At 34.8% G+C, this 11,579-nt stretch overlaps 1 pseudogene; it reads left to right on the top strand.

Moving 5' to 3' along the window:
- Nucleotides 1-707: 707 nt before the first annotated feature.
- Nucleotides 708-7,630, top strand: LOC100617725 (3-methyl-2-oxobutanoate dehydrogenase [lipoamide] kinase, mitochondrial-like; annotated as a pseudogene).
- The last annotated feature ends 3,949 nt before the right edge of the window (nt 7,631-11,579 follow it).

Genomic DNA, 11,579 nt, shown 5'->3' with positions numbered 1-11,579 from the left:
TAATCTTCCTGTTATGACTCTCTTCAAAGCCCATGAGGTTGTAGATTCCAGGATTAACTCACATTTAATCAGTTCACCTGACTTATTCAACCCACCATCCCAATTAACTCCATTTACTTGTTCCTGCTACACAAACCACATCTTCCTAATCTCCTGCTCCCTCCCAGATGACAAATTAGCTCTCATTTATCCTGCAGATACCCTTCTCATTTTTGTACAGATATCTGTTCTCTACCTTTACTCAATCTCTAACTTCAATGCTCTCATTCCAAATTCTCTTGATCACCACGACCAATCACTACATCCTTTGCAAGCACCAGTGAGGATCATGGGTAAGACGGGAGATGTCTTGAATTAGCTGTAGTCATATCTGGCAGCTGTGAGCAAGTATGGACTCCACAGCTTTGGGCAAATAGTTGTTCCTTCGTTGGTAGCATGCAGGACTCCAATAAAAAGGAAGAAAGTGATTGGGAAATAAATTATAATGTTAAAAGGCTGACCTCTGGGAGCAGGAGGTGGAATCAAGATGGCGGAGCACAGGCAGCAATCGGCTGAAATCTTCCAATATCCTCCTCCAAACCACTTTTTAAAAATAACGCCTCAGCTCAAATTTTGAAGTGGCAGAACCCACAAAAGGTCAGAGATGGCATTTTTTTCCTAGTAGGAAAAGGTCTGCCCCACTAGGGTGGCGATTGGCCTGAAGTGAAATGCTGGTCCCAGGAACAGCAAGACCACCAATCACATCAGCCTGCTTCCAGGAAAGTGACCGTAGCAGTAGCGGCAGCTTTGTGAGTCCTCAGCCCGCAGACCATAAAGGGGTAGATAACTGGTCTGAGAGAGGTTACAAGGATTCCTTTGCTGGCATTAAGTACAAGAATCTGTTGCACTGTCTTTTTTTCGGTTTAGGATCCCTTTTCCAGGGTGAAAGAAGAATATCGGTGCTTTCAATCATAGGGGTGCATTTTTGACAAATGAATATTAAAAATAATAAATTAAAACAACTATCTTCAAGGTCCCGTGGTCTGTCAATATCATTAATTATTAATGTAATCTCTTAAATTAGATGAATGATAATACATTACTTTCTATAATGCTTTAAGCATTACAAAGTACTTGCTTCACACTACATTTACATGAAGTTTTCAGTTGAGGCTAAGATCATCCGTATTATCTCTGTGAAAAGATAAAATTAATATGACTCCTGATTTTACAATGTAATTGATTTTATGCTGTATTGATTTTTATAACTGAGTGAGCATCTGCCTGAACTCACCCCCTTCAGAAATGCAGTTTTCCCCTCAAATTAATATAAAGATGTGGTGGAAAGGGATTATTGTTATCTCTCATGTCCTTAGCCTTTGGGACATCTGTTTGTTTTGTGACCAGCTTAACCTGGTACCACCTCCCAAAAGATGTGGAGTTTGTCCTTCTCAGACAGTGTGAAATCAGGGGATGTTTAACATCCCTCAAAAAGCTGGCAAACCTGCTGTTCCTAGTCCTCTAGAAAAGATTACAAGAGCTAGATGTATCCTATGAAATGGTTCACATTCCTTAATTGCCAGAGGAGGGCAAGATTAGCTACACCTGAATGCCAGGTCACTTTTCCTAGCATAACAATTGAATGTTTCCAAAACTGCCCAGAACCCTTCCTTTCTTGGGCATCAGTAATGGGTACCTCCCCCTCCCCACACATTTCTAACTGGGATTGTTGGCCTTACTGAGGTGACCAGTTTGATCTGCTAAATTAAGTTATACACCACACTGTTGATGCTCAAATTACGTACCTCAGCTTACAATTACTGAATATATTAATGATATCTCTATTTTACAGATAAAGAAACCAATTTCCCTAGAATATCAGTGATTTGTCCAGGCTTAAACAGATAGTGAATACCTGATTTGAATTCTCCTCTTTGTTTAGTGAAGTTATTCACAGCAGATTACTTCTGGTTCTAGTGAATCCTGGTATTTGGCAAAGATAGGATTTTAACAACAATAGGAAGAAAGAAAAGACAAGCACACCCTTTAGTTGATTAATATTTAACTCCCTTTTTTGCCAACATCGTTTGTATTAGATCATAGAATATATAGATAAATATAAATAAATTATATATGTGTATATATTTTTAAAGTATAACCTGATTTAACTGAATAGAACTGCTTTTGATTTTAGTGCTTTTGGAAGTGAATGGAGAATGTTTTTAAAGATGTGATAAGTACGCAGGATTTAAAGAGGATTCCATTTATATTGCTAAATTTCTATATTGCTTAGGTCACATGCTTTATCATATAAAAGAAAAATTTGAAAATTGTGTGGCAGAAAATTAGTGAAATAAGATGAGCTAAATTCATAAGAAAATGTAAAAAAAACCCAAAAAACTGATTATCAGTTATGAAATTGTTTAAAAATGCATGTGCAATATTTTTGTCATAAGCTTATATAAAATAAAAGGTTGTGAGTATATGAGGGCAGGGTTTTTCTCACTTATTCTTATTCTCATGGTTCCTAAATTCTAACTAGAAAACCTGGGAGCATGTATATGAAAGTCTTCACTGTTACGGTTAATTGAGAAAGAAAGTAAAAAAAAAAATCACTCTTTAATGAGTTATCAACTAGTTCCCAAGTCAATGTAAGTATCATTGATCAATACCTAGAAAAGATGTAAGGGCCGTCCATTCCAATCACTCATTTCACAGATTTTAGAAAACTGAGGCCTCAAGAAATCAAGTGTCTTGTCCAGGGTCACAAAGGACATACCTCAGATGAGATTTGAGCCCTAGTCTTCCAGCTTCAGAGTTAGTACTCTTTCTGCTATATCACCCTGCCTTCTTACAACACCCTTCCTTCACTTTCCTCGGTTACTATCTGGTTTGAGAGAGTTCTTCCATAAAAGGTTTCCTCCCCAACAGGTTAAATCTTTACCTAAACTTCCCAGGCAATAAAGAAGGCAAGAAAGCTGGGAGGCAGGACATTCTTTTTCTCCACCTTTCTAGTTTATCTCATACTGCTTCCAACTTTATAACAGTCAGTTTAATCCAACAGTTTCTCCGGAAGAGATACATTTGAGTCTCAAATATAACCCCATCTTTCTGTTGTCACTTTCACTTGCAAAATAAGGGGCAAACCACCTGCTCTTCTGTCTCAGTCCAAGTAGCCACCATTATTCCATTGGGAGTTCTTTCTTTCTTATACCAGTTGCAGCAACTCAACTCTTCCCATATGCCTACACTTTGATATATGAATCATAGATTTATACTCAGATTTTCTTGTTATTTATTCCTTTTACTTTTTAAAAAATGTCAGTATAGAATTTAATCATAGCATTCTAATTAAAGTAAAAATGAATCCTTTCTAATGTGCTTTTAAAATTATCACATATTCTGTATTTCAATAACAACTCCAGGTTTTTTTTTTCACCTTTAATTTTTTTCCTTGGTACCAGTATTTCAGGTGTAGCTTTTCAATATGCAAGCCTGACTTACCCATGTTAGCCAGTATAACTCATTCTGTGATTCCCCTTTGTGGGTTCCTGAGGCTCTTCTGAATTGCAAAGATACAACCACAAGGAGGAAGAAAATCCCCCACCTGAAAAACTTGGGTTCCAAGAACTGTAAAATATTGAATTGTAATTCAATGGTTTCTATAAGGGTTTAATGGAATTTCAAGGCTTGCATTTCTCTTCTGCTCCCCTTACTGGCTGCTTGCCTGAAATGGGTGAAGAGTGTTCACACTGAGGATTTTAGTACACAGAAGGATTTATTATTATTTTGATATTTCACATAAGAAAACTTTGATTTACTGGACTTGGAAAGCAGAAATGTCAAAACAGGCATATTTTAGCCTGACGGTTTTGTTCATTAAAGTGGCATTTAGTTTTTAACCAAGTGGAGAAAGGTAAATGGGCTGCTTAAGGAATAATGTGTCATCTTTTCAAAGTGGCAAGTGTGTAAAATGTTTTCCCTGCAAAGTACTCCTATTGATTTATAAAACACATGGAAGGATACGAAATCCATTAAAAAAACTGGGATGCCAGTGCTAAATAATAGTAAGACAACTATGAATAATAAAAATAAATGCTGTTTAGAAGAGAACAATGCCAGTGAGGGTTTGGGCTGTCACCAGTATCCCAAAGTAATCTTACACCTCTTTCCCATGAAGTTAAAAGAGTGATTTCAGTAGCATATTTTCCCCACTCTCAACTAGTCAACCTTTCTCTACTTTGGCCCTATATTCTTAAAATTCAATATATTTCAATATGGAGCACTTACTATGTGTGTGGTACTATGAATATAGGGGCAATACAAGGGTTTGTTCCTGCAACTCTTACTTATGGGTCTACCCTCTATTGAAAACTTTGAAAACATTTAATAGCTGAATTAGAAGTGGTTAATAATATTATTAGAGAAGGAAAGTTGCATAATAATATGCTAAGGGACAATACCTGCAAAGTTTTTATAAGAAAAAGAACAACCTTTAATTTGAGACCTGACAATTTTGGAATACTAAGATATGGACAAAAGAAATATTCATTTGTTGAGTAAATTATGGTGTAATGAGTAAAAGGAGCAGCCAGAGGATTTGGAAGCAGATTTCTATTTGATTTCTGCCCTTGCTATTTACTGTCTTTGTGACTTTTGACAGGGAAATTTATTTTGAATTTGGTTTTTTATCTCTAGTATGAGATGCTGATTAATACCTTCTAGCAATGAATGCTGAATCCTGTTTAATGAACTTATTTTAATATCACTAATTTATATCCATGATATAATAATCTGGATGGAAATCGAGATCATCTTTAATAATTCAGATAACATAAAATACCACTGTTCTGTTTGAAATAAATCCATGATAACATATTTTAAAGGGCAGTCTATTTACTTTGGAGTATTTCCTTTAAAAATATGAGATATTTTGTTTCTAATAAATGTCTCCCATATATTTTTCTGAGATATACTATTATAACTAAACTTGGTTTTACCTTCATATTGACCTTTTCAGATAGAATAAGGAAAAGATTCTACTTTTTCAGAAGCAATATATACAAGTAAAAAGATTATTGAATTTTTAATCAAATGAGAGCAGGGTTCAAATCCTGGCTATTTCTCTTATTACTTGTCTTACCTTAGATAAACCACAACCTCTTGGGCCATATTTATTTTTTAAATAACAATAACAGTGCTAATAACAATTATTATTATTTAAGTGATTTGTCCCATGATTAATTCACTTCACACAAATTTAATTAATTTTATTCTGATCCCCAAATCCCTTTTAAAATATAGATTTTTTTTGTTTTATGAACTGAAAAGGATACATTTAATATTTCTGGTTTTCTGCATTGAACTATAGGTTTTTTTGCCTTGATATACTATTAATGTTTGTAAAAAGTACCATTTGCTTTTGAGAAAAAGTATATTTCTATCCCCACATATCTATCATATGTAGTTCTCTCAATATAGCTATTATATCTTTTTGATTTAGGATTTATTTATTTATTGTTAGATATATCTATTTCTGAGAGAAGTTTTAAATGCCCCACTATTATAGGTTTTTTTAAAAATATCATTTCTAACGCTATTGCTTTAGTCTTTCTTTCAAATATATGGATACTATAGTCTTTGGTTCATAATTGTTTAGTACTTATAAAGCCTCATTATGGTACTTTTAAATATAATATATTGCATCATTTCTCTTTTAATTATATCTATTTCTGCTTTAAATTTGTCTAAAATCATTATTATGACCCTTGCTATTTTTTTTTGTCAGCTAAAGCATAATATATTCTACTCCTCAATATTTTATTCAGTGTATATCATTCATTTTTAAATGTGTTTCTTGTAAACATCATATATTGGGTTTAAATTTTAATCCATTGTGTAATGTTTCCATTTTTAATCCATTCTGCTATCAGTTTCCATTTTGTGGGTGAATTCATCCCATTCACATTTAAATTTATAATTATTACTTGTGGATTTCACTCCATTCTATTTTTTTCATTATTTTTCTTTGTCTTTCTTTTTATTTTATTCTTTTTCAGAAATCTAATTTTCCTGTAACTGCTACTTTACTAATTCCCACTGCTTCTTTGATCCCTTCCATATTTTCTTCCTCCATCCTTTTAAGGTTCCTTTCCTTTTCTCTTTTGCTTACCTTAGTAGTCCCTAATCTATTTACCCTTCTATATATTCCTCCCTAATCCTTCTCTTACCCTTTTATTTGTTAATATTAATGACCTCTGTAATTCCCTCCCATCTTGTCCTCTTACTCTCTTTGTTCTAAACCTAAATGTCCCTCTACAATTCCCTCTTTTAATCTTTATCTCTCTCCCTTTTTTCTCCTTATGAGTTAAGAAAAAAATTTACTCTTCTATATTCATGCTTTATCTCCTCTTTTACCCTGATCTAATGAAAATAATGTACTAATATTACCACCCTCCATTCTCTAGAACATTCTGTTCTAATTTATGCCTCTCTATCCAATTTTATTTTATTTTTAATTCATTCTATTATATTCAATTTGACTTCAAAGCTTCTATTTATTAATATAAATGCTCCTTCAAACTAAACAACTAATGATATTCTTAAATTTTCAACATACCCTTTTCCCATATTAGAATTAAGTATTTTCATTTTTAAATCCTTTATAATTAGTCTTTTATATTATCATCTTATGTTTCTTATCATTCTTGTATATCAAATTTTTCATTCAGTATTTATCTTTTCTCTGAGAACATTTGAAAGTGAAGCTGTCATTAGTTCCCCCTCTAATCTTCCCTTTGTTTTATTTTAACATTTCTCTTCTTTTCAGCATGAAATTTATATCCAAGCCTTCCAGAAACTTAGTGAATTTAAAACAATAAAGGATAAGTTATCTGTGGCCAAGTATTTATCATTTGGTCTGGATGATCACAAAGATGTGGTAACTCTTCTAAAGGAAGAGCTTCAGGAATTCTAAAAGCAGGTCCATGATCAGAATTTGGTCTGATATTTCTTGGACAAGACACTGACTTCATGGTTGTGGATTCATATGTTGGCAACTCATCATCTGGCCTTACATGAAGACAAATTTGACTTTGTAGGGATCATCTCTACTCAATTATCCCTAAAGAAGATCATTGAAAAGTGAGTGGACTTTTCCAGGAGGCTGTGTAAAAACAAATATGGGAATGACTCTTGAGTTCAAACCCATGGTCATTTGGCTGCCTGATTCCTCTTCATCCTAATGCTTCCAAAGCTGTTGAAAAATGCCATGAAAGTTATGAAGGAAAGACATCTAGATTCTCTGTACAATGTCCTGGATGCTGTCATCAGTATTGTAAATAATGACATCAGCCTCATAATCAGAATTCCAGATTGGGGTGAGAGCATCATCTACCGCCACTTGGAGAAATAATGGAATACCACTTCACCATGGCCTTGACCAGCAACCAGGGCCCTTGAATTTTGGTCAACTGGATACAAACAGCAATGGCCAATCAGAACCTATGCAAAGATTTGGTTGGGGGCTGCCTATAACCCTGGCTTCTGCAGTATACCTCAATGGCTTACTTTGACTCAGTCTTTGCAAGGGAATGTCACAGATATCTATTTATGACTTCATCACCTTGATGGCAAGGAAGAAAGCTCCTGAATCTGACTCATCTATTCCAGCCTTTTCCAGACTTTCACCCCGAGACTTGCCAGGGGAAGCCCCCTGCTTCTTTTCCTTCTTTCTCACCACAATACTGTCCTTCCTTATCTTATTTGTATGTCTCGAAGCTTGGTCTGAAATATTAGGAAACAAGAGCTTACCTCAAGCCCATAGCTCTGCCTGGGGTCTCTGAACATTTTTTTTCTCTTTATTGTATGTTGGTCTATGGGGAATCAGGTCCCTTAAGCACATGAGTCTAGGGTTGGTAAATCAGAATTTTCATCCATCAATTACTGCAGTCCTTCTTTTCATACCATTTTTCCCTCTTCCAATCTATTCTGCCTCAGACTTATTGGCTCAGAGCTGGAGATTATGGGTAGAAGGAGCATTCGTGAGCCCCACTAGCCTCCTGCATCAAATATGTTTCTGGGAAAGTGAATTTGGGGATTCATGAGCCCTTGTTGCTCTTCCAATCTACTGCTGTGTTTGCAGTATTAAAGGGTACATTTTGAAAGATCCCTTCCCCAAAGAATATTTCAGTCTTTTATTTCTTTCAATGACCATTTCTTTCTTGTTTGAAGCATATTATTTAACCTCTTTTACTGAGCATATTTTTCAGGTAGTCCATGAAATCTTGTGTTGTATTTTCTCAATATGTTGTACAAGTCAATTGTTTTGGAAATGTTTCCCACCTTCCATTTGTAAATTTAGTTTGATTATCTTTTGTTCTCTTAAGAATTTATCAGCTTCCTCTAGCTCAATTTAATTTTTAATGGATTATTTTGGGTGGGGTTGGTTGCATTTCTTCTTTCTAATTGGTTGATCTTTCTTTCATAATTTTCTATATATTCTTGCTTATTTTCTCAGTTCTTCCTCAACCCCTCTCATTTGGTTTTTAGAGACTTTTTAAAGCTCTTCTGAAACTCTTCTTGGGTTTGTGTTAATTTTACATTTTCCTTCAGAGTTTTAGAAGTGAATGCTTTAATTCCACTGTCTTCAGAATTTGTACACTGATATTCCTTTTAAAAAAACAATATTTTTAAAATTTTCTTAATTTTCTTCTTTTGGAGAGTCTATGTTTTATTTCTCAACATTATTAATACTGAAATATGTTTTGTGTCTTACATAAAATATATAAAATTACTTGCCATCTCAAGGAGTGGGGAGGGAAAGGAAGAAGAGAAAAAAAAATTGGAACTCAAATTAAAACATGTTAAAGATTGTTTTTACATTCAATGAGGAAAAAATAAAATATTAAAATTTAAAAAATATATATTATGTATTCTACACTATTCTAAGTTCTCAGGATGCAAAGAGAAAATAAAATAAACAACCCCTGTGAAACCTCCCTTATCTCCACTAAAAAAACAGACAATTGAGATACTGATACAGTGCTGGTGTAGCTGAGAATGGATACCCTATTCTGGAGAGCTATATGAAACAATGCTCAAAGGGCCATTAACCTGTGCATACCCTTTGATGCCCCGACAATACTATACAAGGGCTGAATCCTAAAGATATGAAAAATAGGGGAAAAGAACCTCCCTGTACAAAAGTATTTATAGCAAGATTTTTTTTTGTCTGTGTTTGTGATGGCAAAGAAATGGAAACTGAAGAGATGTTCAGCAACTGGGGAATGTTGAACAAGTTGTAGTATAAACTTATAAAGAAATACTATTATGTCATTAGTAATGACAAAGGATCACACACAGACACACACAATGCCTGGAAAGACTTATATGAATTGATGCAAGATGAAGCAAGCAGAAGCAGGAGAAGTCTGTATAGAGTAGCAACACTAATGTATGATGATCACTGTGAATGGCTTAACAACAGGATGTGGATCCAAGATACTCATGACAAAAAAGAGCTCTCTCACCATAGGAGGAACAAAGTCAGTGTTTGAATGGAAATTGAAATGTACCAAAATTACTTCATTCCCCCCCCTCCCCCCATGAATTTTAGTCTAGTGAAAGCAATATGTATCTTTCATAACATGAAGAACATGAAAATATGCATTATAAGTTAATATATGCACAATTTATATTACCTGCCTTCTTGGGGAGAATTGAGGAGAGAGAGCATGTAAATTGCCAAATATTAGCAAATGACTATTAAGAAATTATATTGACATGTTATCCGGAAAAAAAATTATGAAAACAATGAAGAAACACTTTCTGTCTTGCTATAGTTTCTAATTTAGCTTAGGGTGGAGGGGTGGAGGGTTGCAATCAGTAAAGAGATGCATATTCAGGATTTTCTGAGGAAAGAACACTAAAACCTAGGATATATTAGGGAACATTTATATTAATTGAGCACTTTTAAAAATTAGTGCTTGATAATAAAAAGATGAGAATCAGAATTTTAAATTAAAAAAAGGAAGGACCTTGGTGACTATTGTGCATTTTGGAATGGCTCTAAACCCTGGGAGACTACATCTCCCAGGGCTGTCTACTTCAGCTTCCTCAGACACCTCCCACTTCCTCTGTGGGAGGTGTCTGAGAAGATATAAAAGAAGAAAGAAGTGCAGGTTTGGGGGCCCTTTTCCCTGAGAAGAGCCTTTTGCCCCGGACAGCCTTTTGCCCCTGATTGCCCTTTTCCCACAGAGTGACTTTTCCAGAGAAAGAGCCTTTGGTCCCAGCATAGGGGCCGGAATTCAGCTTTTCTCTAGCTTTCCCCTACTTTTCTTTTCTAGCCGAAATAAACCTATCTAAAAATCCCTGAAGTCTGACTTGATTTAATTTAATTAACAAGCCTGGTTATAGTTAAGAAAACCTGGTCAATTTCCGGGGTGACCCAGCTACCTTCCTTCCCATCCTTTCCCTACCTTTCTCTCCATTTTCCCTTCCACACTATGCAATCTAACTGATGCCCTGAAGGACCACTAAAGCACATATAACTGACAACTGGTGACCCAATCTCTGCTGGATAAAACCTTCAATGAAAGGGAACCATCAGGTCTCAAAACATGACATTCTACTTTTAGATTTTTCTAATTCTTAGTGGGAATTTCTTTTTAGTTTCACTTCCTTTTCTTCCTATCAAGTTTAAATTTTCTCTTTTGAAACTTACTCCTGTCCAAGCAGAACAAATCAAATCCCTCCTCCACTTGACAGCCCTTCAGACCACTTAGAGACAGCTGTCCTGTGCCCTCCGAGCCTTCTCTTCTCTAGCCTAAATATCTTTTCTTTTTGTTTTGTTCAAATTTTCTCCTATGACATTTACTCTAGGCATGTCTCCAAAACAATTAGAATTATGTATTTGGGGTGAAAATGCACTTGATATTGGAACAGTAGGAAATAGTATGGCTAGGCGGCTTAGTTGATAAAGTGCCAGGTCTAGAGTCAAGTACACTAATTTTCCAGGGTTCAAAACTGGCCTCAGACATTACCTCAGTTTCCTCATTTGTAAAATGAACCAGAGAAGGAAATAGTAAATTCTTCTAATATTTTTTTGCCAAGAAAACCCCAAATGAAGTAGGAAGAACTAGAGATGACTCAAATGGCTGAGCAACAATGAATTCACATTGCCTTTGTTTACCTTACTTTGTTTATTTTTTTTTCGTCATATATCTGTCAAGGTAACCAGCATGATTTGATGTTAAAAGTAGTATTTTTTAGTCAGGAATACCTCCTTTGCTACTACATGGGTGACCTTGGATGAAATAACTTAACCTCTCTGAGATTAAGCAAACTCTAAGATGACAAGTAACAGACAGTTGTAGTTGAGAGCGAAATCTCATGTCTCTGATGTAATGATGTCCATGGATAGTGTGGAGATTAAGTCATACAAATGCAATTTTTAGTAATATAAAATTAAAATTTGTATTATTAGGATAGTATGCTTTAGTAGAAAGAATAGTTCTAGATTTGTACTGAGATATCTTTGGAATGAGTTCCTACTATGCCAGTTACTTCAGTGGTATGACCTGTGGCAAGTGTTCTGAGCC

This window comes from Monodelphis domestica, chromosome 6 (genome assembly GCF_027887165.1).
Source record: "Monodelphis domestica isolate mMonDom1 chromosome 6, mMonDom1.pri, whole genome shotgun sequence".
Classification (NCBI taxonomy): domain Eukaryota; kingdom Metazoa; phylum Chordata; class Mammalia; order Didelphimorphia; family Didelphidae; genus Monodelphis; species Monodelphis domestica.
The sequence above is the reverse complement of the archived record's forward strand: the minus strand, read 5'-3'. Positions and strand labels throughout refer to the sequence as shown.